Source organism: Hemiscyllium ocellatum, chromosome 34 (genome assembly GCF_020745735.1).
Source record: "Hemiscyllium ocellatum isolate sHemOce1 chromosome 34, sHemOce1.pat.X.cur, whole genome shotgun sequence".
Lineage (NCBI taxonomy): Eukaryota > Metazoa > Chordata > Chondrichthyes > Orectolobiformes > Hemiscylliidae > Hemiscyllium > Hemiscyllium ocellatum.
Genome location: NC_083434.1, coordinates 26,425,622 through 26,443,305, shown reverse-complemented (window position 1 = coordinate 26,443,305; position 17,684 = coordinate 26,425,622). Strand labels below are relative to the sequence as shown.

Below are 17,684 nucleotides of genomic sequence, written 5' to 3'. Positions count from 1 at the left end.
AGGAAGCTTTATTTTCTCTGTGCAAACTTTTCCAATTGGAATGAAGCAGGAGATTCCCAGGTTCACCCCAGTTACTGACTCCACTAAGCCATCTGGGGTCATTTGGGAACACAAAGCTCCTGAACAAATTTCCTCCCCTCTGCCATTGTTCAAAGATTAAAAAAGGAATCAAAATATTCTTCTGACCAAATGGCCCCATTGGCAACCTACTTATTGCTCTGTGGCATGACTTAAATCTCAGGAAAACACAAGTTCGATTTTTATTGCTAGTTATATATTAGTACCAAGCTTCCATAAAAGAGCAGCACTGTATGATACATTTCTGCGAGTGGCCAGGACGGCACTCAAACGTTTCCGGATTTTCCAGAGTTACCAGTCTTCTGACAGAACTACTCTTTGCTCTGGAAGTAAAGCACTTGACTACAGAAAGGAGAAGAGACAGATGTTGGTGAAAGACTATCACAACAGCTATGAAGATCTGTCAACTAAAATATTAAGGTATGCCATTTATAAAACCACTGATTAAAAAGTGTTATATATACACACTTGTGCAAAGAAAGCATCTTTCAAACCAGAGGTGGATGCAACATTGCTACCTACCTAGCCTATACATTCCTGGATGCAATCGGCAATTCAGCATGGCCAATCCACCTAACCTGCCCATCTTTGCACTGAGAGAAGAAACCAGAGCAGCAGAAGGAAACCCACACAGACATGGGGAGAATGTCTATCTGTTTGGAGTTTGCACACAGTCACCCAACTGTGGAATCGAACCCATGTCCCTGGTGCTGTGAGACAGCAATGCTAGCCACTGAGCTACCCCAAAATCTTCCCAACAACTATGCATCACACTTCCTTAACCATACAAAACACTATTGGGCTGGCATGCACAAGTGTGAAATGATTTACAGGTATAAGTGCAAGCTTGTTCCTAATTTCCATGAGAGACATTTTTGGTGCCCAAAATAGTTAGGCTAATCCCTGACCTCAGATGTCTTAATATTGGAGATAGGACATCAAAGGTTGTAATCTTTCACCTTCAGCATCATTTTACTATTACCCCTATGCTGCAAAAATAGAGCTTCTGACGGACATTATCAAATTCAGCAACATTCACCAGCTTTACTTCACCAACGGTCATGCACCATGGGATGTTGCCCAACATGCTAGTGCGCAGTTTTGTCTAAACTGCTATTTCACCTTTGAGCTGTTCCCTCCCCCACTTCCAAGGAATTAACTCATCCACAGAAATACATCTGAGATTATGAAATTCAGATTTATGATTTTACAACTCTGAAATCTGCAGAGTCAGAGGAAGCTTTTGTTAAATATTACTGAATAAAATAGTTGACGTGCAGAATTTTATGAAGCACAAAAATTTGCACAATTTTTTTTATGCTGAGATGTATTTTTGGCACCAATATCATTCTCTTTTTGACAAAGTTAGAATTAAACTACAAAACAGAATACTTTACCAGATTCCAAAGACACTACTGATGCTTTCCCCTCAGATCAGAATACAGCCATATTTCACAGAACCATTTGCCCCAGAGAGAGAGGAACAGGAAGTCTTTAAAAGCCAGCAGAGAACAACTAAAATAGCAATAAGAGGAGAGAAGTTGAAATTAGGGTAAGATGAATCAGAATGAAAAAAAGAATATTGCAAGCATTTTCTTTTGATGCATAGAAAAGGTAAGTGAGAAGCAAGAGAGGACAATGGAACACTAGGGTTGAAAAAGAACCTCAGCAATGTCTGAATGGTGGAACAGACTCAATGGGGTGAATGACCCAATTCTACGCCTACAACTTATTCCTGTTGGTACTCCAATTACTTTCCACTATTCAAAGATGTGCAGGTTAGTCAATTGGCCATGCTACACTGACTGTAGTGTCTAGAGATGTGCAAGCTACGTGGGTTAGTCATGGTAAATGAGGCTTACAGGAATAGGATAGGGTGCCGCATCTGGGTGGAATGCTCAAGAGGATCGGTGTAGGCTCAATGGGCTAAAACAGCCTCTTTCCACTTTGTAGGGAGTCTATGATTCTATGAACATTGAGACTGGAGTTGGTTAACAAAGTAAAATTCACAACACACTAGTTCCAGGCAATGAGCATCTCCAAAAGGATAACGCTAATGAATGTCAATGGTTAGATTCTATCATTGCTGAATATCCCATTAAAAATCAATACCCTACAGGCTTATGATTGGCTGCACTGGATCAGCCACTTAAATACTGTGACTACAAGAACGGGTCAGAGGCTAAAGAATTCTGCAGAGATTACTTACCTCCCAAAAACATGCAAACCATAACTTAGGATCATGATGGACTACTCTCCACTTGACTAATGTCCAAAATCACTCAACTAGTGTGACATTATCCAGGACAAGGAAGCTCACTTGAATGGCACCGCATTCTGCACTTTTAACATTCTCTTCCTTTACCAAATGAATAGTGCCAGTAGTTTATACCATCTACGAAAAGTGCACTGCAACTCACCAATGTTCCTTTGATAGAACCTTCCAAATAAACAACCTCCATCGAGAAGAACATGGGCAGGTGCACAGGAGCACTGCCAGCTGGAAGTTCCCTAGTTTTGACTTGGAACAGCAACACTGTTCCTTCACTGTCATTCGGATAAAATCCTGATGCTCCCTTCCAGGCAGCACTGTGGGTCTCGTCACACACTCAGGACCTCTTTTGGCCAAGACGCTGGCTCACCATTGCCATTCAGGTGCCATTTAGGGATAGGCAATTAATGCCAACTTAGCCAGTGGCACCCAGCTTCTGCGAAGGGTTTTTCATTTTAAATTGGGAGACTTTATTTTGGTACTGAATAATTGCTTATTCCTTCAGGAAACTAAACACCATTTAGCTTCAGGTGGTCATATTTTGTCAACATCTGCAAAGTGTCAATAGGTGTGGTGCTGGAAAAGCACAGCTGGTCAGGCAGCAGCCGAGAAGCAGGAGAGTGGGGGCCCACATTCCTGATGAAGAGCTTATGCTCGAAACATCAACTCCCCTGCTCCTCAGATGCTGCCTGACCTGCTGTGCTTTTCTAGCACTACACTTAATGACTCTGATTTCCAGCATCTGCAGTTCTCACTTTCTCCCAACATCTGCGCAATGTCAACCTGTAGAACGGAGTCCATAAAAATAGTAGAGCATCGAATCTGTAGCATACAATAACTCCAAACAGTTTGGTCAAAAGGTCAATTTTCTGCTAAGAAACATAGGACTGCCCATATAAGCTGATGTTTACAGTGAACTTTAAATGAAAATATTGGATAGAAATCTACTTTGCAACATTGAAGAAAGCCAATTCCATGAAATCTCAAACTTACAGTAACTCCCTCAGATGCCCATTCTTCATCTTTGTGCTTGGATAATTACTGTTGGGTGAATCCACTATAAAATGGCACCACCCTAGGAAGTACAACCCCACCCTCCAACAAGATTTAAAAGAAATCAAATCTGAAGCAATAATCTTGGCTTTGTCCTTGATCCTGTTTAATCCTCTTTTAAGTGAAATTTCAGCACTCCTACTACCACCCAGCTAACAACAGTGAATTTGTTAATCAGCCAATCCCACCCAGTCTTAATCACAATGCTGAACATTAATACTGCATCAGACTCAGCAAACTGCAAGATAAGCACTTGTGAGAAAAGCAAAGCTGATTTAACAAAATTGCAACTTATTGTGTGGCTTAGTCTTATGAAAGCCACAGCTTGAATGTCCATCTCATCATTGCTTAACAAAAAAAGTGCTGGAGATTGACTTTTTTCTACAAACATTTACAATTCAGCACAACGTAATTACTCTGAGTGCCAATGGGGTGTCTTGACCATCATAGAATCTGAATACTAGGGATTGTCAGTCTAAATGTTGCCATTGCATAAATAATGTGAATGAACTGCCTCAACCTCAAGGAACACAGCCCGCTTGTGGAAGCATAGGCAAATCCACACCTTGCATCTGGTCAAAACTGTCCCTTTCAACAACCCAACATAGACTGCAGTCTCTTCAGGTAACAAGTATGTCTGCAAAGGAATACCCAGATACTAAACTAGTCCAGTGCACAGCACAAAGATTTGTTTACAGTCAGGTTTGGAAATACCTGCTCCTAGTTCTTCCGGAATACAGTGAGAGGGTGGGCAAATGGAGCTGAGTCCAAGTTCAGCCATGATCTTATTGAATTTAAATTTGAATTGAATTTATTGTCACGTGTACCAAGGCACGGTGAAAAGCTTTGGCTTGTGAGCAATACGGGCAGATCACACAGTTAAATAGCATAGATATGTAAATAATAGGTAAACAGCAGCAAAAACAAAAACACAGAGACAGGCGAGTGTTAAGAGTTTGTGAGCCCATTCAGTATTTTAATAACAGTAGGGTAGAAACTGTTTCAAAACCAGCTAGTGCATATGTTCAGGTTTCTGTACCTTCTCCCCGATGGTAGAGGTTGTAGAAAAACATTGCCAGGGTGGGATGGATCTTTGAGAATGCTGGCAGTCTTTCCTTAACAGCGGGCCTGGTAGATGGACTCTATAGATGGGAGGTTGGACTTTGTTTGTCTGGACAGAGTTTGCCACTCTCTAACAGTCTCTGATCTCAAATGGTACAGTTGCCATGCCAGGTAGTGACACATCCACACAGAATGCTCTTGATGGCGCACCTATAAAAGTTGGCAAGGATTTTACCATCATGCCAAATTTCCTCAGCTGCCTGAGGAAGAAGAGACATTGTTGGACCTTTGTAACCAGTGCGTCCACATGAAGAGGAATCCAGATGGCCTACTCCTGCTCCTAGTTCTTATGTTTCCTAGATACACAACAGATTTTGGGAATCATGTTGGTGTAGTGATTGGAACCAGTTGGACCCCATTGACTAAGACGACCTTGATTAGCCCAGGTTAACAACCCCAATCAGGAAAGCCTTAGCTGAACAATATAAAATTAGAATCTCCTCAGTTGAATAATGACTCAGAGCAGGCTGGCCACAACTCGGTTACTGCGCACTAGTAAATAAAGGGTGACTCGGTGATGGGACCTGGCCTTAGAGCAGTTATTTCAATTAGTTTGGGGGAGGGGGGAAAACAGGAAGATAGATGATCTTTGGAACCACTCATCTTACACAACATCTCCCTAAACTTCCCTACCTCCGTAAAGGTAATTTTAAAATTGCTTTTGACCAGTTCTAATTACTCCTTTTATTTGTTCAGTGTTCATTTTGGGCTTAACTGAAAGAGAAAACTGACATGATGTTTTATGGTATTAAATCGGGCTGTGCAAATACAACCTATCAAAATGAGGCATCATAAAAGGGTTACAGGTCCAAATGTATGCACTGGTGTTGAAATAAATAAAAATGACTGAGTTCACATTTACAATGTTGAGATTGATGTGGTGATGAAAACCCTCAAAATCAGCAGTGGCACTGCAAATAACCGAGCTCTCTCTGTTCATCAGGAGGCTGTTATTCACATGATAAATCCACACACTTGGAGGAGGTATAAATAGCTGTGCAATCGAAAAGTGTGGCTCAGAAGCTGGAAACATGCCACGTTGCTTCTGCACTTTCTCTACAAAAGAAATATTGCCAAAATATTAAAGCATTTAAAATATATCTGATGCTATGCAAATTTTAAAAACAACAATATATTTAAAACTTTAGAGAAGGAATCTTCCCATAATACCTTTTATGACCAGAATGCTCTCCAAAGTTCTTTGGCTCTGATGAATTACTTTTGAGAAGTTTTGAACTATTGTAATGTAGAAAGGATAACATGCTGTTTGTGCACATCAACGTGCACTGCAACAAGGAACATTTAATGCATTTTCTAATTATGTTGATTAAAAGGGGTAAATAATGGTCAAGAGACTGAGAACTGCCCTGCTGCCCGAGTAGTACCATAGAATCTCTGCACTGCAGGGAAGCTGGGTCCTTGGTTTAACATGACCTGAAAGATGGCACTTCCAACAGTCCCCCTGAACTACACAGTGTGATCAGAATGCGAGATCCAAATAAATAGGAGAAATAGGCCAGTGATCAAGTGCTCCAGTCTCTAGATAGGATTTGAACCCACAACCTGCTCACTTGGAGGCAAGAGTACTACACAGACTATAGCTGACAATCAAAAATATTGTAACACCACGTGATTAAGAAAAAAAAGTAAAGACAGTAGGGAAAAAAGATGTTAGGTGGCATGGACACAGTTTTAGTTCTACAATCCTGTTGCAGAAAGGGAAAATAGCAACACTGATTTTGAAATTAATAACCTCAAAAAGAATGTGAATTTTGAGGAAAAAAATTCGCAAATTACAGGAACTAACCATGCCAGATAGCGCTTGAAAAGAAATTGATAGACATATAGATTTAGGAGAAGGATGCAAACCTTGTCTAGTTTTGGATCTGAGGAAAGTGCAGGTGTAAAAGTCAGATTGCAACAAAGACCAAAGTCAAGTGGAGTCATTCAAAGTGGATGAGCTAATTATAAGATAAGATAAAAAGAGATGGCATCAAAAAACTGCAGTACAATCCAACTATTGGCAAACTTCAAAAGTCTTTTTTGCGTGTCTGGGGAACACCTGGTAGTGCAAATATGGAGGATCCCGCTAAAGATCCAGAGACTGGTGAGTGCTGAAACATAGAAAACATTTCAAATGACAACATGACAGTTTCTTGCTTCCAGGGAAGGCTAACACTCTGTACCAGGAGTGTCTTCATCCAGAAACTGAGGCATCAATTTCCAATCCATCTAAATGAATTTGCTTATGGACATTGCAGGAATCCATTAACTACCAAGTTATCAACATATATTTACAGACTATTAGAGTTAGGAAACCATAAATTGGGTATTGCCAGTGGCAAAATTTTTGATTTTGGCATTAATGTATGAAGGATAGTTAAAAATTTAATTCAATGCAAATACTTATTTAGACATAGCTATGAATTTGATTCACAGTCTGGCAGAATAACACTTGATAAACACAGTTTGGAACTCTGATGTTATCCCTTCATATTGCAAACTGATGTTTAATGTGGCTTTACTTCCCACTAAAATCAAGAATATTACAATATAGAAGTTGCATTGTGTCTGTGTTAAATTATCTTTTTTTCATGGAAGAAAATTTCTGCGCCTTCAGGTGCTGTGTGGCGTGTACAATATCCTGAGCAAAGTTTGCTGAATACCTTCTCCTGCCCAAATGAGCTTGGGAAACACCACTTGAGCGTAGGCACTGAAAGCCTCACACAAGGCATGTCCTGAGCACAGGGATCCTAGGTTAGCCCACAGCAGAACCCCATAACACAGCCAAGCCTTAGCCAAGTGGCTAAAACATTCTTCAGGATCTGAGCTGGTATGCCATTGGAGTTGCTGCCAGTAAGCAGACTCAAGACAGCCAAGAGGTCCTACAAGACCCGACTTGAGTAAGAAAACTCAGGCCGGTACTCAGGAAAGTGCACCCCCTCCCCTAGAAAATCCCCCTACATGTGGGTTGGAACAATTAAATTGCTTAGCGACGTCAAAATCAGAATCAATTAAAATTAATGTTTGGTTAAATGGTCACCCAGTTCCCATGGAGGTCAACACTGGTGCAGCTGTATCTATGGTTGCAGAATCCATCTTTAACAAGATTCATTCCAGTCTCCAACCCTTAAGTTTGCACGAGACCTCAGCCAGACAGAGCATACACTGGAAAAATGCTGCAAATTAAGGATACAACTTTGGTTTCAGTCTATGAGAAGCAGTTGGCGCAGTTACCATTGATGGACCCAAGCTTATTGGGGTGAAATTGGTTGAGAGAAAGTTTTGCCTAGATTAGCTCAACACTTTTTAACTGGAAAATGGCTGCATCAGTGAAATACCCAGGAGTTTTGCAGGAAGGGCTTGGGACTATCAGAAGGGCCAAAGCCATTTTACATGTTGACCAGGAAGCAATTCCAAGATGTTGCAAGGCCTACGTGGTGCTATTTGCCTTGTGAGCAAAAAAGTAGAGACAGAAATCAGGAGGCTGGAGAGTGAAGGAATCATCAAACCAGTATAGTTTGCCAAATGGGCAGCACTGGTTGTACAGTGTGTGAAGCCGGACAGCTCAGTTTGCCTTTGTGGGATTTTTAAGCAAATGGTAAACTGCTTCTCACATCTGGATAAAAACCCTATCCCTCACAGAGGCCTTGTACACAAAGTTGGTGGGGGAGAAGTTGTCCTTTACAAAGTTAGACATGAGTCATGCCTATCTGCAATTGCGACTGGATAAGGAATTCCAGGAGTACGTTACAAATAATCCCCATAAGGGTTTCTATCAATCCACAAGACTGCCATTTGGAGTGTCACCAGCCTGTGCCCTTTTCCAGTAGGCCATGGAGAACATTTTACAAGGGCTACCACAGGTTGCCATTCATCTGGATGATGTACTAATAACTGGGAAGACCAAAAAAAAGAGCACTTTGAGTACTTGGACATAGCACTTAAACATTTCTCCCAAACGGGTATATGCCTCAGATGAGCAAAGTGTGTGTTCCAGGTGCACCAAGTGAGCTAGTCACATTACAGAATCGGTATAACTGGGTTACACCTGTTGAAAGACAAAGTGAGGGTGATCAGAGGAAGCCCAGCTCTCACATCTGTAGCAGAACTTGGGTTAGTGACTTATTACAGATAATTCATACATTACCTAGCCTCCATCCTGGCAATCTTACACCTGCCATTGATAAAAGGACCAACCTTGGAAATGGTCACATAGCAAAGTAGTAGCTTTTAGGAAGTGAAAAGCAGCTCACATTATTTAAGGTGTTAGCCCATGATCCAAAGTGAGAGGCAGTGCTGACATATGATGCCTCCGTGTATGGGTATCGGGGTAGTGTTGGCTCAGTGGAGAGGAACATGTGGTTCGCAGACTTCGGCTAATGCTGAACACAAGTATGTCCAGATGGAGGAAGGAAGGTTTGGCGGTCATCTTTGCTGTGAGGATGTTCCATCAGTACCTTTGTAAACAGGAATTTAGACAATAGGTGCAGGAGTAGGCCAATCTGCCCTTCGAGCCTGCACCACCATTCAATATGATCATGGCTGATCATCCTTAAATCAATATCCTGCTCCTGCCTTATCTCCATAACCCTTGATTCCACTATTCTTGAGAGCTCTATCCAACTCTTTCTTAAATGAATCCAGAGACTGGGCCTCCACTGCCCTCTGGGGCAGAGCATTCCACACAGCCACCACTCTCTGGGTGAAGAAGTTTCTCCTCATTTCTGTCCTAAATGGTCTACCCTATATTTTTAAGCTGTGTCCTCTGGTTCGGCACTCACCCATCAGCAGAATCATGTTTCTTCCCACCAGAGAGTGTCCAAGCCTTTAATAATTTTATACGTCTCACTCAGATCCCCTCTCAGTCTTCTAAACTCAAGGGCATACAAGCCCAGTCGCTCCAGTCTTTCAGTGTAAGGTAATCCCACCATTCCAGGAATTGACCTCGTGAACCTATGCTGCACTTCCTCAATAGCCAGAATGTCTTTCCTCAAATTTGGAGGCCAGAACTACACACAGTATTCCAGGTGTGGTCTCACTAGTGCCCTGTACAGCTGCAGAAGAACCTCTTTGCTTCTATACTCAATCCCTCTTGTTATGAAGGCCAGCATGCTATTAGCCTTCTTCACTACCTGCTGTACCTGCATGCTTACCTTCATTGACTGGTGTACAAGAATATCCAGATCTCTCTGTACTGCCCCTTTACCTAAATTGATTCCATTTAGGTAGTAATCTGCCTTCCTGTTCTTGCCCCCAAAGTGGATAACCATACATTTATCCACATTAAACTGCATCTGCCATGCATCTGACCACTCACCTAACTTACTGAAAATGTGTTGCTGGAAAAGCGCAGCCAGTCAGGCAGCATCCAAGGAACAGGAAATTCGACGTTTTGGGCATAAGCCCTTCTTCAGGAATGAGGACATTCACCTAACTTGTCCAGGTCACCCTGTAATCTCCTAACATCCTCCTCACATTTCACCCTGCTACCCAGCTTAGTATCATCAGCAAACTTGCTAATGTTATTACTAATACCATCTTCTGTATCATTAACATATTGTAAAAAACTGCGGTCCCAGCACTGATCCCTGTGGTACCCCACTGGTCACTGCCTGCCATTCCAAAATGGGGCAGTTTGTCACTACTCTGTTTCCTATCAGCCAACCAACTTTCAATCCAAGTTAGTACTTTGCCCCCAATACTGTGCGCCCTAATTTTGCTCACTAACCTCCTATGTGGGACTTTATCAAAAGCTTTCTGAAAGTTCAGGTACACTACATCTACTGGATCTCCCTCATCCATCTTCAGAGTTACATCCTCAAAAAATTCCAGAAGATTAGTCAAGCATGATTTCCCCTTCATAAATCCATGCTGACTCTGACCTATCCTGTTACTACTACCCAGATGTGTGTAATTTCATCCTTTATAATAGACTCCAGCATCTTTCCCACCACTGAGGTCAGAATAACTGGTCTATAATTTCCTGATTTTTCTCTCACCTTTCTTAAAAAGTGGTACAACATTAGCCACCTTCCAATTTGCAAGAACTGATCCCAAATCTATCGAACTCTAGAAAATAATCACCAATGCATCCACGATTTCCCGAGCCACCTCCTTCAGTACCCTGGGATGTAGACCATCAGGCCCCAGGGACTTATCAACCTTCAGACCTAACAGCCTCTCCAACACCAATTCCTGGCAAATATAAATTCCCTTAAGTGCAGGTCCTTCAGCCACTGTTACCTCAGGGAGATTGCTCGTGTCTTCCCCAGTAAACACCGATCTGAAGTACCAATTCAATTCTTCTGCCATTTCTTTGTTTCCTGTAATATATTCCCCTGTTTCTGTCCTCAAGGGCCCAATTTTAATCTTGACCATTTTTTTGCCTTTCACATACCTAAAAAAACCTTTACTATCCTCCTTTATATTATTGGCCAGTTTACCTTCATAGCTCATTTTTTCTCTGCGTATTTCCTTCTTAGTAATCCTCTGTTGTTCTTTGAAAGCTTCCCAGTCCTCCGTTTTCCTACTTAACTTTGCTATGTTATACTTTTTCTCTTTTAACTTTATATGTTTCTTAACTTCCCTCGTCAGCCACGGCCACCCATGCCTCCTCCTAGGATCTTTCTTTCTTTTTGGAATGAACTGATCCTGCAACTTCTGCATTATACACAGAAATATCCGCCATTGTTCCTCCACTGTCATTCCTGCTAAGGTATTGCACCATTTAACTTTGGCCAGCTCCTCCCTCATAGCTCCATAGTTTGCTTCATTCAACAGAAATATTGTCACTTCCAATTGTACCCTCTCCCTCTCAAATTGCAGATTGACAAATTATAATACAATAAGATTCATAGAAACCTCTGCCAGGGATACTGAAGGAGACAAAGGCAGTGCCACCCATTGCTGCTGGTATAATTCAGCAGCGAACCCTTATTCTCATTGTGTACAATCCAGGAAGCCAAGTGGCTAATATCGATGCCCTAAGCCATCTCCCACTGGCAGATACTCCATCAACGGTGCCTCCTCTGGAAGAGTTTGTTTTGGTTATAAACTTCCTGAACACCTTTCCAGTCACTGCTGACAATATCTGACTGTGGACAAAAAGATTCCAGTTCTAATGAAACTAACAACAACTGATGGCAATGGGGGAAAACAGAGAACCATCGCAACCAGGATTGAAACTTTTCTGGACCCAGAGACACCAGATCACCGTACAGGATGGCATATTACTGTGAGGAGCAAGGGTCACTGCCAGATACTGGCCAAACTCCACCATGTCATCCAGGGGTTTCCAAGTTGAAGATGCTAGCAACAAGTTATGTCTGGTGGCTGCAGTTGGATGCCAACATAACTGCGTTGGTGGATCAGTGCCCAGCGTGCCAACACAGACAGAAATTGCCACCAAAGACCTCACACTCTTGGAATGGGTCAGCCTTGGAAATGGTCGCATAGCCAAGAAGTAGCCTTCTTGGGTAAACCGTGCACTCGATTACATGTCGGCTACTCTGGTGCTTTCATGGACTCCATGTTCTGGGTCATTGTGGATGCCCATTCAAAGTGGTTGGGCATACATAAAGTTCATTTGGCAAACTCGGGGATAACAATTGAGAAGCTGCAATTATAGCTCACAATACGCGGACTCCCGAAAGTCCCATTGTCCCTGACCAGTACATCATTCACCAGCAGGAAATTTGAGCACAGCTCCATACCATCCATCATCCAATGAAATGATAGGAAGTGCAGTCCAAACATTGTAGACAGGCTTACAGAAGCAGCCTAAAGTGTCACTTGATAACAAAGTGTCTCAATTCCTGTTCGATTATAGGACAATCCCACACACAACAGTTCTAGCAGAGTCACTGATGGGGAGAAGACTCCACACTGGGTTAAACCTAAATATTCCCAGATCATGGTGGGGTGTACAAAACAGCAGCAGGAATGCCTCCTCTAAGCGAGAGATAAACTAATTTGGGGGATGGAGTTTGCTGCCGGAACTATGGAAGTGGCCCTGTGTGGGCATGAGGCGAGGTGGAGGAGAGATCAGTTCCGGTGACTTAGAGTTTGGATATGTTATACAGTCCTGAACAAATCACCCAAAAGCCATTACCTCGCAAACTGGGCAGGAGCGAAACTTACCTGGTCCCTCAGAACAGCCAAAAGGCCCAGTAGAAACTACAGGTTCTCCGCCTTATGTTTGGCATCAAGGAAACTTCAGAGTGCAAGATGGATGCAGCCTCGAAACCATTGCCACCAGAAGAGGAGGAAACATGCTCAAGATGCTCCAGATGCAAGAGATGGGCTATGGTCTATATGCCGCTCATAATAAAGTCTGAATCAGAGGAGCAGGACCTGGGGCTAAAGCATCGCAGAAAGAGCTACAGACGAAACACCAGGTCTACATTTCTGGGGGGGTGGGGGGTGGGAAAGTGGGTTTTAAGTAGACCACTAAACAGGGTTTAGTGGACCTTGTTGACAATAAGGTTCTTGATTGACCCAGATTAACAACCCCAATCAGGATGCTTTGCCCGATCAATATAAACAGGGAACACATCATGGGTGCTGGGGAAAATAGAAGCATTACTGCTGTTAGGTGCGAGAGTGGGGGAAAATAAAGAGATTAAAAACAAAACCAGGGATTTAGAATCTCCTTACTTCAGGGGACTGACTGAGCTGGCTGGCCACAGCCAGAATACTGTACACAAGTAAATAAAGGGTGACTTGGTGAGGGGATACTGGTATCTGTGCAGTTAATTCAACATCCTTACTCTACCAATGCTTCTCAAGCCAGGTGACCAACCATGGTTCAAAGTTTGCTTGTCATGATTATTTAGATTTACTGGCCAAGTGAAGTGCCAACCTGGTGAAACTACAACACAGGGATTACACAAATGCTAAACTAGGGAAGCAGCATCCTGTAGACAGATCGAAATGGATTTCATCAAAAGTTCTGCAATCCACTCATATCCAGGTAGGAATGGTGGAGGACAATGAGCAAATAAGCTCCCAAATCTGCTTTGCAAAATAAAAGGCTGAATTGTTCACAGCTACCAGAATGGATGATACATCTCATTGCCTTCCAGCAGACCCCAATCACAGAAACCAATTGTCATTAGGCCACTTGATTCATGGGACACAGGAGCATCAAATATAAGAAAGCTTGGGGACATCATGTATCAGATAGTTTTGCTATAGACTTGTAGTCCAAAACTAGCAATATCATGAGCCAAGCTCTGTTCAACCAGTTGTCACCACATTAACTACAAATTGAAGAAAGGAGTCCTGGATTAAGCAATCAAGCCATTCTTACCAATAAACTGCTCAGCAAAGCATAGCTTGGGTTATATCGAGACCACCCAGCTCCAGATCGCATTGTAGCTACACTGAGCAAACACATGTTTTCCAGAGTTTAGGAGAATGTCCTTTGGCATCAAAGCAGCCTTTGACATAAAGGCGGCCTAGGAAAAAGCAAGTACTGTATATGGGAATGCAGTGTAAAACCACCATTAGTTGGAGATATATCTAGACAAAAGAAAGGTTAATCTGGTTGTTGTAATCAAATCATAAGAGGATTTCCTCAAAGCAGTATTGTAGATTGAACTAACATTAGCTGCTTCAAATTAAGTTCCCTCTGTTTAACGAAAAAGTAACATGTGGAAATACCTACTGATGAATGTTTAGTTCCAATTGCAATTTTTCTGGTTTTGAAGAAGTTTTCCATACACACATCCAGAAAGATCTTGGCAACATTCAAGCAGGACTTGCTAAGTGGCATTGTGGCCAGGAAATTTCTCAATAGAAAAACCTAATCACCAGCCAATGACACAACCATCATTAAATCCTTTACTATTAACATAAAATATTGGTATCACTGACCAGCATTGGTCTGAGTTAGGGTATTCTGCACCAAATGGTTCACCCCCTGCCCCGTACCAAAAAGCCTTTCCATCATAAACCACTGCCGTCCACATACTGTTGGATTACCCACAATGCTATTAGGGAGGGAGTTCCAGGGTTTTGCCACAGCATTAATAAAGGAACAAATGCAGTAGAATGGGCAGTTCCAACATCATCCAGGAAACTGTAATCTGTTTCATTAGAAACCAGACACCAGCACATGGCTGCAGCTACGAGATGAACTTCAGGAACTCACTGCGTGGGACCACCACTTGAGATCGCTCTCAATCCCACCTTTGCTTCATGGTCATTGTGTCCACACCTGGACCACATGGATGACATTAGTTCAAGATGCTATCTCACCAGCACCATTGAGGGCAACTTGGGATAGGTAAATTCAGCTCATTACCAGAACCAGCCACATTGACAATTAAACATTTTTTTGCTCCGGAATTTTATCCCTAAACTAATCTATTTAGTGGTCTGCCAAGACACATAAGAGATCAACTTGAGACCAACCTTTCCCATTATCTTAGAAGATTCAAATGTGAAATTTCATTTCATAAAGCTCCTCTGAAATAGCAAGGATATTTTATGATGTTAATAAAAGTTCTAGCTATGAATTTTCACGTTTTTAAAAATAAAGATCTGATGAAAACTGAAAAGGTGGCTGGTTCCAGGTTGTAGAATTTACCAAAGATTTGATGTAAATATTAAGCCAGACATTAAAAAAAATTGATTTATAGAAATCAGAGAATCCCTACAGTGTGGAAGCTGGCCATTCAGCCCATCGAGTCTGTGCTGCCCTTCTGAAGAGCCCCCCCCATTCAGACACCCCCCCCCACAACACTACATTTCCCATGGCTAATCCACCTAGGCTGCTCATCCCTGGACACAGTGGACAATTTCCCATGGTCAATCCAGCTCACCTGCACATCTTTGGACTGTGAGAGGAAACCAGAGCACCCAGGGGAAACCCCACGCAGACACAGAACGTACACTCTCCACGCAGACAGTTGCCAAAGGCTGAAATCGAACTCGGGTCCCTGGTGCTGTGAGGCAGCCGAGCTAACCACTGAGCCACGATGCTGCCCATTTAGCAAGGCCAATGCACCCAACCTGCAAATCTTTGGATGGTGGGAGGAAACTGGGGCACCTGGAGGAAACTCCATACAGATTTCTACTGGTTTTAATCAAGATTTTGGATCTTAAAATGAAAAAACAAAATCGTGGTAGATTGGTGGTTTTTAAACCATTAAATATCCTTTAACTGTTCAGATTTAAAAACAGAAATGTTGAAGTACTCAATACCGCTGGCAATAACCACTGAGAGAAAAGTAGAATAAAATGTTGAATGACATTTTACTGGGACTAGCTGCAGTATTTTGGTGTCCTTTAAGTATGCTCGAGATGAAATCACATAATATCAAGCTAGTTGATGAACAGCTTTCACATTCACCCAAGGTCATGATCTTTGAAACTTCTTATCTGTAATCAGAACAATAAATTTGCAATGCCTGGGATAAAGGGAAAGCCAAGTTTGCATTTTGCGGAAGGTGAATTTGTTTGAATCTTCTAATGTCAAAGTTAAGTTGAAAACAAAGTGCACAGATAAAAGGCAGACAGACATAGGCATTTTTATAGCTCTTGTAACCTTGGGGTCTTCCAACGCTCTTTATGGCCAATAAATTATTATAGGGAGAATACTATTGTTGTGATCTGTTAAATCCAGCAGCAATTTGCTAAGGTCCCACAAACAGGAACATATGATCATATAATCTGTTCTGGTGATATTTAGGAGATAAATATTTAGCCAGGGTACCAGGAAGTGTTTGGCCACTTTTTCAAAATATTACCATGGAATAGAGGGCAAATGTTGTTTCACTTTGGCATGTTATTCAAAAGACAGCTTATCTGTGCAAATGCAGCTTTCCCACAACACTGTCGACGGCATCAGCATATGTAATTACCTGAAGAGTCACTTAAGGTCATAAGTTTCTGACTGAGGCTAGGAGAGTGCTAAGACGTTCACGACTGTTTTAAAAAAAATAACAGCAGCCTTCAAAAATATGAATTCATGTACATATGAATATGAACTGCAAACTAAAAAACAATATTGTATATTTCTGCAATGAATGAATATCAAGGTCCCTTGGAGAAGACATTTGCCTGATCTACTTGCAATTGGGGGGGGGGGGGGGGGAGAAAGGAGAGGAAATCTGTCACATTCTCACTAACTTATGGAGTGATGGATAAGTAGATTGACATCAGAATCAAAAAAGTATCTCCCAGAAAGATACTATCCAAACATAAACAACAGGTTGACCTCAAGTTCATCTTGCACTTGGCTAACATTAATTTTTAAATAATTATCTCCGTGAAAGTGGGCAGACAAAAGTGGTATAATGACTCCAAAAAATCTCTCTTTGTTAGACTCTATTTTCCAACAAGTCTCAGCATTGCCAAGAAGACAAATGAACTCAAGAGAAGGAGATCACACCCCCATCAACATCAACGGAGCCGAGGTGAAGAGGGTGGAATGTAACAAGTTCCTCGGAGTGACGATAACTGACAACCTGTCCTGGACTTCCCAAGAATGTGAGGGTCAAGAAGGTGCAACAGTGCCTCCTCTTCCACAGGCAGCTCAGGAAATTCAGCATGTCCATAAAAAGGACCCTCACCAGCTACTACAGGTGCACTGCTGAAAACACACTGTCTGGGTATAATTGCTCCGCCCAGGATTGCAATAAACTGCAGAAGGTTGTGTGCATAGCTCAGGCCATCATGGAACCCAATGTTCCATCCACGGACTCCATTTGCATGGCTTATTGCTGCAGAAAGGGCTGCCAACAAAGACCCATTGCACTCTGGGAATGCTCTTCTACAAACTGTCCTGTCAGGTAGAAGATACAGAAGCTTGAACCCACGCACCAACACGTTCAAGAATAGCTTCTTCCCTGCCATTATGAGATGGATTAATGAAATCTCTCATGTCCAATAACTCTGATTTTGGTAATGTTGATCTTGCCTGTCACACACCCTGTGCAACATAAGCTGTATGCCTTGGAGGTTTATTTTTCACTTTATGAGCTGTAGGTCTTTGCTTAGTATGACCTGCCTGTACTACTCATGAACAAAACTATTCACTGTACACATGACCATAAGTAAATCAAAACAAATCAAATCAAGTATTTGATATGGCAAGTAGATAACTCAGTGGCTTAATTTCTCTCTCATTATTGAGCAGCTTAGGCAAAGT

General features: G+C 42.1%; 1 protein-coding gene across 1 annotated transcript in view; it reads right to left on the bottom strand.

Annotated features, from left to right (window-relative positions):
- LOC132832320 (sodium/hydrogen exchanger 3) overlaps positions 1 to 17,684 on the bottom strand; it is a 123,259-nt gene that overhangs the window by 47,388 nt on the left and 58,187 nt on the right. The gene's annotated exons all lie outside the window — the stretch shown is intronic.